The sequence below is a fragment of the Pantherophis guttatus genome, chromosome 1, assembly GCF_059756535.1.
Source record: "Pantherophis guttatus breed Tessera chromosome 1, ASM5975653v1, whole genome shotgun sequence".
Taxonomy (NCBI): domain Eukaryota; kingdom Metazoa; phylum Chordata; class Lepidosauria; order Squamata; family Colubridae; genus Pantherophis; species Pantherophis guttatus.
Window position 1 is genome coordinate 96,447,793 of NC_142063.1, and position 16,764 is coordinate 96,464,556.

Genomic DNA, 16,764 nt, shown 5'->3' on the forward strand with positions numbered 1-16,764 from the left:
AGTTTCTGTAATTTTGTGTTCTCTTCAAAACATAATAAAGTGTATATTAAAAAAAGGTTTGGCTGATTTGAAAGGTCATCTCAGAGACTTCGGTTGTTAATCCCACTGATCCATAGCTATCAATGGAAGACTCACAGAGTTGCAACAAAGCAATGATTGCAAAGGAAGGTGTGAGATGTTTATATTGTAAACAACCTCACAGGTGAAATGTCCTGCTGAGAATCCCCTTCCAACCAACTGTACTGCTCTCTCATCAAGAAAAGGATCCTTTAAAGGTAGGATTCCAAAACCCCAAAAGGTTTTCTTCTACTCAAGTGTTTACTTCGCTACCATCCATTAGTCAGATCCACACTGTCCTTTGTGGTTCAGGATGTTTCTGATTCGCTTCCATCATCTGCTCCAGAGTTTGATGACAGCCTGTTCCCATATATCTTTTCCCCAAAATACCTACGACATACCGACCAGGAGAGTTAAATTATGGTGTTTTTACCTAAGAATTTTTGGCTATCAAAGATGCTTTAGAACATAAGTATTATCTTCCATGATGTATCAAGCACCCTACAAAGTTCCAACTTCTAATAATCTTACACAGAAGGTCACAATTCCCCCCTCCCATTTTAACGTTCTCATCTCTTATATATCTCCTAATCCGCAGAACAAGAACTCCAATGACTTAGCATGTAAACTGGATTATTTCTTGTACTATGATCCTCCCACCACATTCATTCTGCACCTGGAAATCTTTGTCACCCCCTCAACACCTGCCCTGCTATGACAGCTGGTTGTCACAATGACAAGAAAGTCTAGCAGCTATTTCCAAAACCACCAACAGGTGCAACCTACCCCACCTTAAAAAGAGACAAGACATATCCCCAGTAAGAAAATGAATCAGAATCTTCCAATCTTAACTTGTCTGCATGTAAATTTCTCATTTAAAAATAGACTACTCATGTATAATAAATATTAGTAATCAAAGGTCTAAGAGACCTTGAAGATTTTTTTCCAGTCCAGGTTGTTACAAGAGAAGTTAACATCTCTCTCATATATGTATTGGCTTGGATAGATAACTTTCAGAGTATCTCTAGTTTTCTGCTCGCCATCTTTTCTTAGAAGCAGGAGGAACTGCTTCAGAACAACTAGCTATACTGTACCTTCTTCCTTCTCTAAGAGAAGTCTTACAGCTGTGTCACAATAGCCAGCCAAGTAGATATTTAGGATTAGTTAAAATCACTTTCTTCTCTGTGACTTTTGATGGCCTTCCATTAGAACAGATATCAAGGTCTATGGTTCTTCCTGCCTTAAGTATTGCAGGCTAAGAGAGTATTTTCAACAATGTGTTTCAACTGTCACATCCCTCTCTTCTGCAGCTTCAAATTTTATTTCTGAGGTAGATGTCTCAAGATCCTGGATGCCATTCTGGCAATAATTTCTCTTTCCTCTCTGACTTCATGTTTCACTTCCTGTCACAGTCTCTCCTCTATTCCTGAGATTATTCATCCGTTTATTCAATAGATTTCTGGAAATATGTTTGACCGAATCATCTCATTTCTGAAAGAAATGTTGCCAGCACATTTTTGGAAAGCTCTATTTCACCTACTAAGATATGTAGCTCCATTTACTATATTTTTCGGAGATTAGAATGCACCTTTTTCCCTCCTAAAAGGGGGTAAAAATTTGGGTGTGTCTTATACATCGAATGTAGCCCCGCCCACCCACTGATCCCCACCCTTTCGCCTCTGCCTCCCAGCAATTTACCTCCTTGCAGCAAGCAGCAAGAAGAAACAGCCCGTTTTAGCTTCAGCACAGCCTAATTAGCACAAGTTGATTGTCTGCTGGATTGGCCTCCCGACTCTCAGCTGTTTCAGGCTGCAGGGATTCCCATTGCCTATTGCTGCGCGGGCCTCTGCTGCTTGCTGCAAGGAGGTAAATTGCTGGGAGCAGATTTTTTTTTTAATGTTGCAGCGGTCATAAGTGTAAAAAATGGTCATAAGTCACTTTTTCCAATGCTGTTGTAACTTTGAACTGTCACTAAATGAACTGTTGTAAGTCAAGGACTACCTATAGTGTTAAGATTGAAAACTATACTTATTTGTACAGCTGTAAGTGAAGAAGCTAGTTTTTTTTCCTAGGATTTTTGAATGCATGAAGAAGCAACCTCCTAACTTTGACTCTATTTGTAAATATAAAGTTAATTTAATGTCATTGTATCAGAGAGAGGAGAGGAATTTCCATCAACATTTCTCCAAAATGCTAACAGGATTTTCCAAAACCTTGAATACCAACCTTTACCCATCAGATTTACAAATATTTTACTATGTAGTGAGACTTGTTAACCCTGCATAGAAGAACTTCTGACTTAAGAAATCTATATTCGACATTCATTTGACCACATGGATGAAATCAAGCCCAAAAGAATGCTGGACTTCTTTTAAAAGAATACAAATTGGAAGATTATAGAAATATATATACCAGGGATTAAAGTACAGAAAGTATGGGTTTCAAAAACCAAAAAAATAAAAAAGCTTATTTGGCTATTTTTAAAACTCAGTTTTTGTAGAGAGGACAATACTTGGTTGTTGTATAAAAATTATTATTCTGATCATTTTCAAGGGAAAATAATGGTTAAGGTATTTCTAAAAAGTCAATGCACCAAATAGAAGATTTATATTCATCATATTAACTTTTTCAAACATGTTATCTCTCTAAAAATTTCTTTCTCAGATTAATAATCTAAATAATCTGAACCACTTGAAGTGGTTCAAAAGTTTTATGTTTTTCTTAGACACAGAGATACTAAAATGTTAAGATCTTAGGAAGGACAGAGATATTAAGCTGACCAGCTTAATGGACTATTTAGATAAAACTAAGTATTTGGAAAATGTTGCCATGCAACTCATAAAATAAGAAAGAAAAAGTTCCTACCAAACAATCCAATTTGCATAAAGAACTAATGTTTGGATTAGAAATCAGCAACCACTGCTGAAAACAAAAATGGTAGCAGCAGGTGACATATTATATTTTTTAAAAAAAAGGCTTAGAAAAGGAAGTTGGAAGGGGCACATTCACAACTATGGGAAATTGAAATATCAAAACTATAGTGATCCCTAAAAAAGAAGAAAACTACAACAGAAAAATACCCTTGTGAAAATAGTACAGGCAATTTGGATGGAAAGGAGACAAGACAATACAGTGTATAATCTTAAACAAAAAAAAAATGGGTCAAGTAAGAAAATCCCAGGAACAATGAATGTTTGGCAGCATCAGAGGGCAACAGAGAACGATCTTATTCTAAAATCATTCAATTACAAAAATGGCAGGTTGTTGGAACCAATATTTTCTACACCAAAAACACAGAGAAAAAAAATCCCATTGCATTCTAGATACTAAATTCATTACTGATGAATACATCCCAAATTTGGGAATTGGATATAAAATCAATACACTTCCTTTTCAGCGCAGAACAATTTAAAAAACGTCATCTGTAAGTTATTGTTAAAATACTAAAAGGATATTTTAACCTGGCACAGGACCCACCTGCATGCAAGCAACCTAAACATATAGTGTCTAAATGTTTCTGTTTAATAGATCAAAACAATAAATATAATTTATAACACATTCTGAGAATTCTTATGACATGAAAAAAACTTTTATGGATTCAATGTTAGAATATAACTGCAATAATTGAAAACACTGCAGTGATGTGACTAATACTAACTTGAATTAATTGAATTGAAGTAACATTGAATTAATTATGTCATTAATTCAATTTGTTTCTAGACTTCTGAAGAATTGGGAGATTTTAGAATAGGCACAGAATCTACAGTACTTCATTTCTAAGTAACCCATGCAATTTCAGAAATAGTTCCTCTGGGGTAATTTTTGAAAAAGATGATCAGATCGGGTCCAAGACTTAAGAAAAAACAAAGGAGAGTCAAAAGAATTCCAGGTCATTCCACAGGGCCCAAATTTATCCGAGCACTGAATTAATTCATAGTTACCAGCTAAGCCATAGGCAGAATTTGCTCTAAGAAAAAAAAAAAACGTTAAGGGTTCCAATAACTTTGCAAACTTAGTTCAACAATTGGAATATATACTGTAGAGCAGGGGTCTCCAACCTTGGCAACTTTCAGCCTGGCAGACTTCAAGTCCCAGAATTCCCCAGCCAGCAAAGAGACCTCTGCTGTAGAGTAATATGCCTGTTACTACATATTTTAGCAAATAAACAATTCCAATAAAATCCTGTAGCATTCAAGGAATATTTTCATCTGGAATAGCCAAGCTCCTTGGAAATCCAAAAATGAAATGCATAAAACTACAATTGATCAGCTAAATTCACTGATAACTTATCTAAAACATAAAGTAGCCATAAGGTGTTAAAACTTTTTTTTTTATCTGTTACTAATGTAACAACAGGGTATTCTACAGGCATTATTTGACAGAACCCTCTGTGGCATTTCCCCCCACCCACCCCAGACACAGAAAAGAAACAAAACCGCCTCTAAGGCAATTGCATGCACATCTATTTGCATTTTTAAAAAAACAGGTGAACAAAGAGTAAACCAGATGTCAACTTTCAAAAGCGAGCTGTCTGGTTTGGGAGAGTTAACAGAGGCAGACAAACTGCTAGAGCTCAGAGGGAGACAATGAGCTTCTCTCAAAACATTCTGGCCAAGGGGAGTGGCTATTTAAAACACTTGGCTTCCTTTATTTCAGCATGGCCGAAGTGGATTCTGCCTGCTCTTACGTGCCAACTCCAATGAAGTCATTTTGTTTCAATGGGCTTTTCTATGCATTTCAGCAACACCGTGTGCAGCACTGTAGCAAAGAACAAAACATTTTTGGGTGTGTGTGTGCTTTCATTTGCAACTGCAAAAGAAAATGCTCTGATCCTATATAATGCTGACAAATCCTGTGAACAAATTGTATCAGTTTAGCAAAATCGGAAATCATTATTGTGTTCTGCAAGACCTTTGACAACATTAAGAGGAAATAGAAATTATTGTCTTAACCAACGTCATAAAGGTAAGGTGGCAAGAAGTAACTGAGAAAAGTGATTTACAACTCGCCTTCTGTAGAAGTCATAGATTCACATTTGATTTACAATGAAGATTATATATATTCTAATTATATAAAGGATGCTTTTAAGAACAACATGAAAAGAATTTATATGTGTGTGTGTGTGTGTATTTTCATGTTGCTCTTAAAAGCATCCTTTAAGGACAGCAAATCAACTGCTCAAAAGCCTTCACCACAAAAAAGTTTATTAATATACGTAACAGACCTTTATAGTATTTAAGTTGACATTATGAGCTGGATTTCCTATATTCTCAAATAAATTCAATTTAACTATGTTTGGATAGTGAGAGAGACAGAGCATACAGCACACAAAAATGAATTAAAGAATTAAAGGGTCTCTGCTATCACCTGATCTGCCAATAAGATTATTTTCAACATGAATTTCTTATTGAACTGAATATATTATCACTTTGGGTTTTCCTTAGGATGCCTTTTATTATAACTTAAAACACCATCTTGAACTCCTTCCAAAAGCTAGTACGACATCGAATTATGATAATTCAGAAATTCTGTGGATAAAGCAATGCAACAGATGCACTAAAGAGTTAGCTGCAGAGAATGTAAGTTCAATATGTTCTCACATAATTAACATTTCCCACTGAGTAGCTTTCAGTTTATGTACTGTTAAAATAATAGAATACACTGATATTAGAGATCAATGGGAATGGAATTATAATCATTTGACTAATAGGTTTTTTTTAAGTTTTGGTCTTGATAAAAGAAATAGTTGTCAAATTGCCAAAACATTAGGCTGCTTTGTATCTTTTGCTGAAACAAAAGAAAAGCAAAAACTATTAGCATACTTAGATTTTATTTGGTTAAATATAATAAGGCCATTTTTAAAAATCCTATTGTAATTTCTATTATTTGAAAGTAAAGGGAAGTCAGTGATTTTCTCTTTTATTTTTTTCAAATTCTTCTCCCTATTTTTCCTGTAAAACCTGCTCTTTACATTAAAGCTAGGAGGCCTTACTGGTATTATAGCAGGCAGGTATTAGTAGGTATTATAGGGTTCCAGTCTTACCTTAATACCCTCCTCCAAATAATACCAAAGTGAGGTGCAAACTTTTGCTCCCAAGTAGTCTGGTTACCCAAGTGCTTTGAAATTTATGTTAGAATTGCTTAGGAGCAAAGGTTACAAAATAACATACCTTGTACAAGACATAATCAGATAATTTCATTCAATTATTTTAAGCTTCAAATTGCTTAAAATAATTTGCTTTCAATAAAATACTTGCTTTCAATAACATTGCACTTGAGGTTTTATAAAATAACACGTTTCCTTGGGGTATGGAACTGCTTCTTATGAAAAAGGACTCCAATATAGTCTGTCTATGATCCTAGAGACAGTTATTTGTGAGTAAGCATTCCCAGGAAAGCATCTGTTTAACACTGAAGATTATTTTCCAGCACAGACTCATCATCTAAAAATCCTCCTATAACAACTAATCAGGATTCTGTAATACTGTACCACAATATGATCTACTTTAGAAATCCCCAATTAAGTATTTCTACTCCAAGCAGCATTATGAGATAGGATCCTGGGAGCCCAATCATAAATCCAGGGTGTCAAGCCAATTGTAATGATACATGCCAACACTACAAGTTGCGATATTGCTGTTGTGATGTAAGAATGTTAGTCTACCAAGTTGGCATGCAAGGCTTACAAAGTGACTTTGAAGCTTCAAAATTAAAAAAGTACATTTGTTTCTGATTCCTATTTGCATCATCATAAAATATCAGCTTGAGATCACTTTGCCCTTGTTGAGGAATAATTTAAAAAGTTTGTGCATGTATTGTAATAAGATCTATTCTCATCTTCAAGCAAGAACTTCCAAGGAGAAATACACAGCTAATGTAGAAGATTCACTTCTGAACATGCATATTTCCCATCTCCCCTTCCCCCACATACTCTCTGGTCAAGAAGATTCCAGTGATCAATTAACTTGATGTGTCTTTGATATCTGAAAGGATATTTACAGACTTGGGGATCAATTGGTTATTAGATAGAACTAAAGTTACAAAAGGACACTTATCAATACCATAAGACTTTTGTAGAAAATGTTTAACTGTTGCACTTCTAGGTTTTTGATTTCTACATGATTCTATAGAAATGTAGTAAAGATAATGCACGGCCACAAAAAGTAACAGCTTCCACATAAAAGTGTTATAATTTTCATAGCACATATTTCCAATCGAAATACACCCATATTAGAGTTCTTCACTTATATTTAGTAGGTAACTTTTTAAAAAAGTCCACTACAGTAAAACATGGAGGTATGAATGCATTTCTATTTAAATATATCTCTATGCAGAACCATAATGAGAAAAAATATATAGTATAAACCTTGCTTGCAATTCATATCCACATTGCATGTTTAGTTATATTATTTTTGAATTAGTGTCTAGATTACAATTCTTAAAATTCTCAAAACATAAAAATCTTAAAAGATCAAATCAGCAAAAAAATTAATTGCATAACAGCATAAACAAACACATATCCCATGTTAATATGAGGGCTTTGATGCAACAAATATTTAAATCCTAAACTAATGAAGCAGCTTTAGGAAACAAGGCATCAAGCCATTTCAGATAAACAGTGTGAAACTCATAACTGTGCCAGAAAACCTGCTAGGTTAAAAACTTTAAAATACCCTTATATCAATTCCTTACTTAAATGCACATGCTGCATATCAAGTTTCACAATAAGCCCAAAATATTTTAAAATAAAATACATTATTTTCACAGAAAGCACAGTTCATATAGTAGGATAATGGCTACCCAATTACCACTTTTTATTAGACCTATACACAAAAACATTTATATTTATTTTCCTTCAACTTTCCATTGCTTAGAAGTTTTTGCAATTTAGTTCTAATACACCTTTGGGCAATTCTACATAACACTTTCATGTTAACTAGAATGCTAATTCCACCCCTTCTTGTTTAATGCCTCTAGATATATCCATTTTTTAAAAGTTTTTTTAATATAATTTAATTGCTGAACTCTAGCAATGTTTTTTACTTTTTACAAACATGTTAGGGCTTACTATGTTCATGTTTCTAATCTTAACTTTCATTAGCAATAGAGAACTACCATAAAAGGCTACCTCTTTCAAAAATTTATTCACCATCTAAGCAAAAGGGAAAAAAAGTGTTACTTTCAAATTATTAAAGTGGCTTTTCAACCAACACACATAAAGAGCCACATTCTTCCAACACTAAAAATCTTCCAGCTGGAATTCACTAAGGGCCAAATTCTTAGTTGTGCTAAAACTGTTCTTTTCCACTGTTTACTAAACTTTCTTGCAAAACCAACACTTCACTCTAGTCTCTTCCTTGGGATAACTTTAATGAACATAGTTTGGACCTAAATACAATTTATTAATCATATATCTAACAGATTGTGCAGTTGCTTTTGATAACTTTAAATGTTTCTGCAGAACTGAACATCAATAATTATTAACAGCAATCACACATATTCAGATATTATCATTCCATTACTTTCATTTAGCAAAAGGGGAGAATATGGAATCAAAGGCTCAAACTATTTTCTTAAACAATGCATCTATAAATGTTGAAAATATTTAATGCAATTAGAACTCCAAAATTATGGCTAACTTTATTAACAAATCATCATGGCATAAACATGAATTAAAATAAAATATGAAGAAATCTAAAATGGATTGTGGAGAGCTGTGAAAATACTAAAAGAGTACCCCTTCTAAAACTCAGCTAGGCCTTAAATTTGTACTCCTGACCTTTTGAAGAGAAATATGAATTCTCAGCATTCCATTTGAAAAATAGGCAGGAGCTGCTGTCTGTACAGAGATACAGAAGTAAGGCAGTGTAAAACAGCCTCTGAATTATCTGGAATCTTTTTAACACTGTCAGTACAATCTAATGTCCTTGCAGTGGTATTCCCCAACTATTTATAGAGATTGCAATGCACTATATACCCTAGGACAACCATTCCAAATTTAGGAGCACATTTCTTTAAATCTTGTACGAAATAAGACCAGATTTCTATTTACAATTTGTGTCCCCAGTGCACTGTACATAATGCTCTTTTCTTTTTCTGAGTCTGTCCTTGAATACAATTTTTACATCCAGATAAAATGCATTGTAAGTTTAGCTAAAGGTGATCTTTTACTTAACTGCTTTCAATACTGATACTTATCTAGATTACTCTTGCAAAACTACAACTAAGGATGTTTCTTTAACTTGATTAACTTATAGATTAGAATGTTTAGTGTTCCTGATAAAGAGTTTTAGCTGAGCTACTTTTATTCCTTGGCTATTTTAAATCAGAATAGAGATACATCATGTCAGAAGTCACATAATCAGTTAAAAGCACCATGCTTTTAAAAAAAAATAGAAAATATATAGCAAGAGAGATTTTCACACCTGAAATTAAAACATAAAGACACTTACATTTAGAAACAAAGGAAGGTAGATGCCCATCAACTTTGGAGGCATTTATTGAAGGCCATTTGATATGGAGACATATCCCCATATCCAGAGTAGGTAGTCACTTCTAATCTCTTAACTATTCTCCTGAGAAACACAGTGACACTGATTTTTCATAGTTTCAAAAATATTTTAATAATGTTTGGTGCCTTTAAAAAAAGTAAACCAATCCAGAATGGTATAAATTTCTTGTTTGTCCATCTCCCCCAATAGATTGGAATAAAAAACAAGAGTTTGGCTAGCAAACTATCGCTCACTTTCTATTTTTTTTTGTTTTGGGTTTAGATAAACTTAATTCTCTCCCCTCCCCAATGTAAGTGGACTTCCTTTCTTTGACAGTGTGAATTGTGGAACAAAAGAGTCTCTTTTGGCCAGCAGCACTATTAACGTGTAGGGAGGGGATGCACAAGGTTCCTGTAAAAGGTTAGAGGAAAATAAATAAACATTGGGCTCCTACCCGAAGGAAGTTTTCCAGGGACAAGCTCCTCGTTTTGTTGGAACTGTGACTTTGTTGTCTTTTTGGGATACAATGTTTCTGCTGACTCCGGAAAAATTTTCCACTTGAATGTGCAATTAAGCAGCAGCAGTTCTGGAGAAAGCAAAGAAGCAACGAAAGAGAACATTCCTTCTTTCATCTTTAAAAGGAGGGATAAAAACGGGGGGCAAGCGGGGAGGGGGGGAGAAAGGAAAAAGGAGGGGAGGGAGAAAGAAGGAAAAAACAAAACAAAACAAAACCTCAAAGCTCTATAAACAGGCAGCTAAAATCTCCGATCCAGCCACTTTTTATAAAAGCTCAGCGCTAGGATGAGGGACTCAAGGGATGGGTTCGTTTTACTAGGCAAGGCCTGATCTGCTCCCAAGTTATTTCTTCTCGACGAAAAATGTGAAAAATGCCAAAGATTTGTGTGTGCGCGCGCGCGCGCGATTGTGTGTGTGTGTGTGAGTGAGTGAAAAAGAGAGAGAGAGAGACAGAGGGAGGGAGAGTGCGCGCGCGCGCGCCAGGCTGCAAAGCAGTGACTCAGGCAAGTAAATTAAAGCAGCAAACAGCAATAAGGCGCAGAGGGCGAGAGAGGAACGGCGCGGCCGCCTGTTGCAGCTCTGGCTAAATACCCAAATCAGGCTAAACTCCGCTGGAAACAGCTTTGCCTCCCCCTCCCCTGTCTCCCAAGGCTACTTTGCCTGATTTTTCGCTTTCCCCCCCCCAACTCCTCTCCCCTCTGTTCACCTGCGGAGACTGAGACGCGGGAAGGGAGGGGGGCGTGAAAAGAAGGGGGGGCAACCGACACGATTCTCCCAAGTAAATAACAGAGGACCTCCCCCCCCCTCCCGCCATCCACCGTTCCCTGCCACACAAAGCAAAGCGAACCGTAAAGAGAAGCTGCTCCCTCCAGCCTCCGCTCGCCCCTCCACGCACACGCACAAAACTTACCTCCACTCCACTCCCCACCTTTGCAAACACCACCAGCCTTTCTTTTTTTTTGTTTGTTTTTTGTGCAAATCAATTTCAAAACTTCTTCCAGCTTCCCCTGGGGACTTTTGGCTTGCTTTTAAAATGTCTATAGCCTTCGTGTTTGGGGTTTTTTTTTTTTTTTTTTTGCTTGTTGGTTGTTGTTTTTTTTTGGATGTTTTTTTTTTTTTTTTGCCCCTTAAAAAATCACTGTGTGTGTGCGTCTTGGGCTCTACAGCTTGTTGGCTTGCGGGATTATTGAAGCCCTTCAAGTGATTAGTTACTGCCCCCAAAACCGGTGGCGGCAGGGCGGGCTGGGCTTTCGAATGGGCTTGTGCAGCGCGAGCGATGCTAAGAATGTTCGGAATGAGAAGAGGAATGAAATGAACGCGAGGAGCGGACTCTCTACAGGGGAGGCGGAGCCACGGCCCGCAACAGCCAGGGGATGCAGAGGGGAGGAGCCAGGAAGCAGCTGGTGACCTCATAGGAAAGTCCAGGGGAGGAGGGAGCGAGAGAGCGAGGGGAAAAGGGGGGTGGGGGGGAGGAATCAGATCACATGGGGAGGGGAAAAGTTGGAGGTGGAGTGGGGGGGGGGAGAGAGAGAGAGGTGTCCTCGCGAGCCACCTTAGTCGCAGGCGCAAGCGGAGGAGCCTCTTGAAATGGGATCTTGCTCACATGCCGAGGCACAATCGTGAGGGCGGAGCTGAGGCCACTCGGCGGAGCCAGGATCGCTCCAGCTGCGGCTCCCGTCGGGGGGGGCGGGGAGGGGAGGGGGAGGAGGAGGAGGATGTATAGGCGGCGGAGAGCGAGGATTTCATTGCCCTGAGGGAGAAAGGCTGGCTGATGCAAACTTTCTTGGAGCTCCTTGGAGTGCGCGCTGGCGAGAGCTGGAATTTGCCTCGAATCGATCGTAGCAACGAGGAGGAGGAGGAGGAGGAAAGAGAAAGAAAAAGCCGCTGGGTTTCAGTGAAGCACGATAGAACTCTTAGGGGAAGAAAAAGCGCGTCATTCAGGAACAAATCATAACGAGGATGCCTTAACTGGGAAAGTAGGCTGGGCGAGAGTTTTGTTGGTATGAGTTTGTTTGCTCAGGGTGTGGTGATTTAATAATAATAATTTAAAAAAAAACAAATCTCAAGCGCGGCAACTCCTCCACTTTTTGAATTTGTTTTCAACGGCTGCGGTTGTGTGATTCCACATCGCGTGTTTTCTCTTGCCGGGGTAAAATCGATGTCATTTCCCCCCATGCAGAAAGAGGCTCCTTGGGGATTTTCGGTAGCGAACTTATCTCGTTTAACCATTTGAGAGCTGGATGCCAAAGGAAGAAAGCCTCGTTCTAAACTCGGGAGCTGTTGGGGGGGGGTCGTGATTTTAGGGAAAGGGAACCAGATGGGTTGCCTACAGACTAGGCAACCATTTGTATGAAACTTGGCATAATCATGGGTTTCTGTGTGTGTCCGGAGAATGCGGAAAAATGGTTAAATCAAAGTTACTATGGATAAGTCATGGGTCATGCGAACACAAGCTACCTTGTGTAATTGTGACACTGGAATCTCCTGTTTTAAAAGACACCTTTTTACTTCCAATTGTGATTTTTTTCCTCTTCTCTCTCTAGTAACTTACTGCATCTTCTGAAGTCATCTAAAGGTTCTTTCTCACATTCACCTAGCCATAATCTATGCTAAATACGCTGGTCATATTTAGAAGACATAGCCTCATGCTGTAACCTTTGGCTCATCCCCAGCCCACCACAAAGGCAGCCAAAATTCACCTCTAGCTATTCCCTTTGTATAGTAGGGTTTCTTATCTTGGTGTCCACGTGATATACCACACAGTGCATTTATCATCTTGGTTAAGAGCCAGCATCTTGTGAGTACCTATTCCCTGGTTGAAGCTGTCATTGCCCTCCATTTTGTTAGGCAGGTAGGAAGCAGATTCTATACAACCTTTTCCAGCAAAATGGATATCCACGCAACTTCATCAAAAAGTGCCTGAGAACTCCACCCAGTATAGCACAACCAAAACAAGTGAAAAAAAATGACAACATTGCCCTATATCAAAAACATCTCACAAGCCACCAATAGATTATTACAATCACATGGAATCGGCATAGCACACAAACCAACTAAAGCTGTCCAAAATATCCTAAGTAAACCAAACAACACAGCAGGTCCAGAAGAAAAAACAGGAGTCATCTACAACATACAGTGTAAAGACTGCAACAGCCACTACATAAGACAAACATACATGAAGATTAGCAGAACACATCCATGAACACCAGCAGTCAGAAGACAGGATGAAAACTTTGCTTTCACATATATGGACAGACTTAATCATATTGTCAACTGGAAAATTCTGACCATCCTAGACCAAGTCAAGTCCAAGTGCTAGAGAATTCCTGAAAACTGACTAATTGGCCATCGATAGACACATAAAAAGGGGCACGATGACTCAGCAGTTAAAGATGCTGAGCTTGTCAGCCTGAAAGCTGACAGCCTGGGTTCAAGACCTGAGCACTGCGCAATGGGATAAGCTCCCGTTACTTGCTCCATTTCTTGCCCACTTAGCAATTCAAAAGCATGCAAATGCAAGTAGATAAATAGGTTCCACTTTGATGGAAAGGCAACATCTTTCTGTGTGCCTTAACATAAATCGTGCTGGTCACGTGACCATGGAAATGTCTTTGGACAACACTAGCTCCCTCAGCTAAGACATGGAGATGAGCACACCTTAGAGTCGGACACAACTGGGCAGTGGAAACTTACCTTTACCTTTAGATACATAACTTTAACATCTACCTACTGTGCAAAAGAGACAATCAACAAGCCAAAATGGGAATAAAATGACCAAAACACTCCCTACCAACAATCGCCCTATGAGAAGCATAGATTAACACCAAGATTAACATCAAACCAACAAGAAGTAAATCATACCCCAATCAAGGAACTGCTAAACATGCTAACAGTAACCAGCCCAACCAAGAATCTCCAAAGACCACTCCCACCAATACTGACAGGACAAGCCACTAGAATATAAAATGAGAGCAAATCCCACTCCTTAGTAGCTGATGATATTTAGTTTGGTTGTTTTCTTGCAGTCATTTCATTACCCAATCTTGAAGACATCCAAGGACCCCTCATTTCAACCCTGAACTATAAATGTTCTCCTTTATTTTTGATTATATTTTTATTTATTTTAGAGAGAAAATAAAAAAGTTTTTTAAAAAAGTTTTTAAAAAGTTGACTGTTCTGCCACTTGTTCTTTATAGCAGCCAGAATACTGACCAAGACAGTTTTTACCTGACAAAGTTCCTCTTGGACTCTGCTAACAGATAAATGATTTGGCACAGCAAACAGAAATTCCTCAAACCTGCAGGATCCTGGTCTCTCCTGCTCTTCTTAGTATATATATTGTTCATTGTCACTAATGGGCACATCCTAACATATCACTGGAACATTTTCTTGCTTACTTGAAGTTCTACAATGGGAAGGTGTAACCAAATATTTATCTCTATACATTACTCTAGTCATAGCGGTAGCAATAGACTTAGATTTATATACCGTTTCACAGTGCCCTACCACCATATTGCCCCCAACAATCTGGAACCTCATTTTACTGACCATGGAAGGCTGAGTCAACCTTGAGCCGGTGAGAACTGAACTGCTAGCCGTTGGCAGAATTGGACTGCAATACTGCATTCTAACCACTGTGCCACCACGATATAGCCATATCTCCATCCATCCATCCATTGAGGTGCAACAAAAGATTCAATTTTACTTGAGCAAGTTGAAGGTGTATTGTATTTAGTTTTTTTAAAAGTCTGCTCTAGTAGCTTTTGTGAGCAAGTGTGGTGTGCCAAAGACAGGCAAATCATGCTAAGCTTTAAGATGGCTCAGCATGAACGTGGCCTTTGTAATTCACAAATTGGGTTTTACGGCACAGCAGATTGCACAAATTGGGTTAGTTTGAGTTAATAAATCATAGTTAAAATACATATAGTCAGCAACTATATTGGCAAGACTTTTCAATTGACCATAAGAACATTGCTAGATTATTTCCTCCACAGGACTGCATCACTTTTCTATGTTATGTGTGCACCAAACAGACACCATTTTACACATTTGAAAAACTCTGGCTGGTAAGCAAGGTTATTAAAAGTTACAGCATTCTTCTAGATGCCCAACATTGGGATAACATGTCAGCAAGTGTACGATCATCAACTGGATATTATAATATTGCATGTCATGGGAGCTTACTGAGTGCACCATTATGGATAGAATTAATAAGGAAGTCCTAGCTGGGTTCATACATATGAAGCCATAAAGTTGCTTTGGGGGTTTTGCTTTATGACCTCAGACATTGGTAAACCATGATTTGTTCGGTGTGGTATGGTATAACAGACTCAGTCAAGTATGGTTTACTCAGTAAACTAAAACAAACCTTATTTTAGCATGATATGTAGATCTGACTGATTAAGAACATTTTAAATTCTACTCAAAGTGACTTGAGCTATCTAAGATTTCTTCTAGTTAACATGATACCAAAGGCCATATGATGGCTTGCCCAGAAGCAGGGTGGATTTGATTTAAATCAAACTGATTTAAATCACAATTTAAATCACGATTTAAATCACTAGTCAGTAAGGCTTGATTTAAATCATAGTTTTCTACATAAAGACTAATTCTTGCTGGTATAACTTTAATATGCAAGTAGATGAAGATTTTTAGAATAACAACTTTTCATATTAGTTTTTTTTATCCCCAGTTTAATAGGTTAAGCATTCATATTTGGACAACTTTTCTGTTGTATTTAGGAAGGAGAAAAATAGTCATTACCTTAATAATAACAATTTAAATAGATTTATTCAACTGAAACAATAACATTACAGCATATGTTATTTGCTTAAACAAACATCCATGTTTGTTAACTAATTTGGCTAAACTATATATATATATTTTAAGAAACTTAGACTGTCAGCCCAGCCTACACATGAAAAACTTAAATACAGTCCTCTGTAGCTCACTCGTCATCTTCATCTTCTTTGTTCATAATCTGGAAAAAAAAAAAAACAAGCTTTCCTGCTTTATCGGGTCCCAAATGATTTCTCAATTTAGAATGAATGAGTCCAAAGGAATAGAATATTCTTTCAACGCCTGCAGAAGAAGCTACTGCTGTTAAAAGTGAAATCATTACTTGAACAGTCTCTAAATCCAAGTGCTTAAGTGACTTCCACCAAATCACTGGTGTGACTTTCTTTAAAATATCTTCAGCAAACATATATTTCTTGAATGGTTCCCACTTAGCTTTGAAGTTTATTATAGTTTGCATTACAGATGGATGATTGCTGGATACCCATGTCATAACTAACTCCTCTTCCTCAGCACTTAAGTTTTGACCCTGATACTGGATATTGACAATATTTGCCAAAAAATGAGCTGGAGACAGTACTTGTCCCATTCATTTTTTTAATGCTTGTAATTTAATTCTGTCCATGTGTAGTTCTGTTTTTAAGTGTTCACTCAATTCCTTCCAAATTTCAACAGCATCACAATAAAACAGCTATTTTTCTGTATTTTGTTTAAAGCTTCAGAGAAGGGTTTCAGGATGCTCAGCATATGTTCAACATTTCTCTTAAGCCCAATGTTGAGGATTTTGGCCGTGACAGTGCCATCTATTTTCTCTCGATTTTCTTCACAAACTGTCATCAGAATAGGCCAGTTCTTGATATACTGCTCAAAACAGTCCACCACAGAGTTCCATCTAACATCTTGT

The 16,764-nt window shown here is 37.4% G+C and overlaps 1 protein-coding gene across 8 annotated transcripts in view; it reads right to left on the reverse strand.

The window, feature by feature from the left end:
• TEAD1 (TEA domain transcription factor 1) overlaps nucleotides 1-11,500 on the reverse strand; it is a 206,602-nt gene extending 195,102 nt beyond the window's left edge. For 3 of the 8 annotated variants that reach the window (XM_087878640.1, XM_087878637.1, XM_034417112.3), the window contains exons 1-2: nucleotides 10,975-11,499; nucleotides 10,003-10,134 (exon numbers count right to left, since the gene is read on the reverse strand). The gene's annotated coding sequence lies outside the window, so the exon portion shown is untranslated. Of the gene's footprint in view, nucleotides 1-10,002; nucleotides 10,135-10,974 lie in introns of all 8 variants that reach the window. The other 5 variants (XM_087878658.1, XM_087878653.1, XM_087878628.1 and 2 more) reach the window with 4 other exon arrangements.
• Between the last annotated feature and the right edge of the window lie 5,264 nt (nucleotides 11,501-16,764).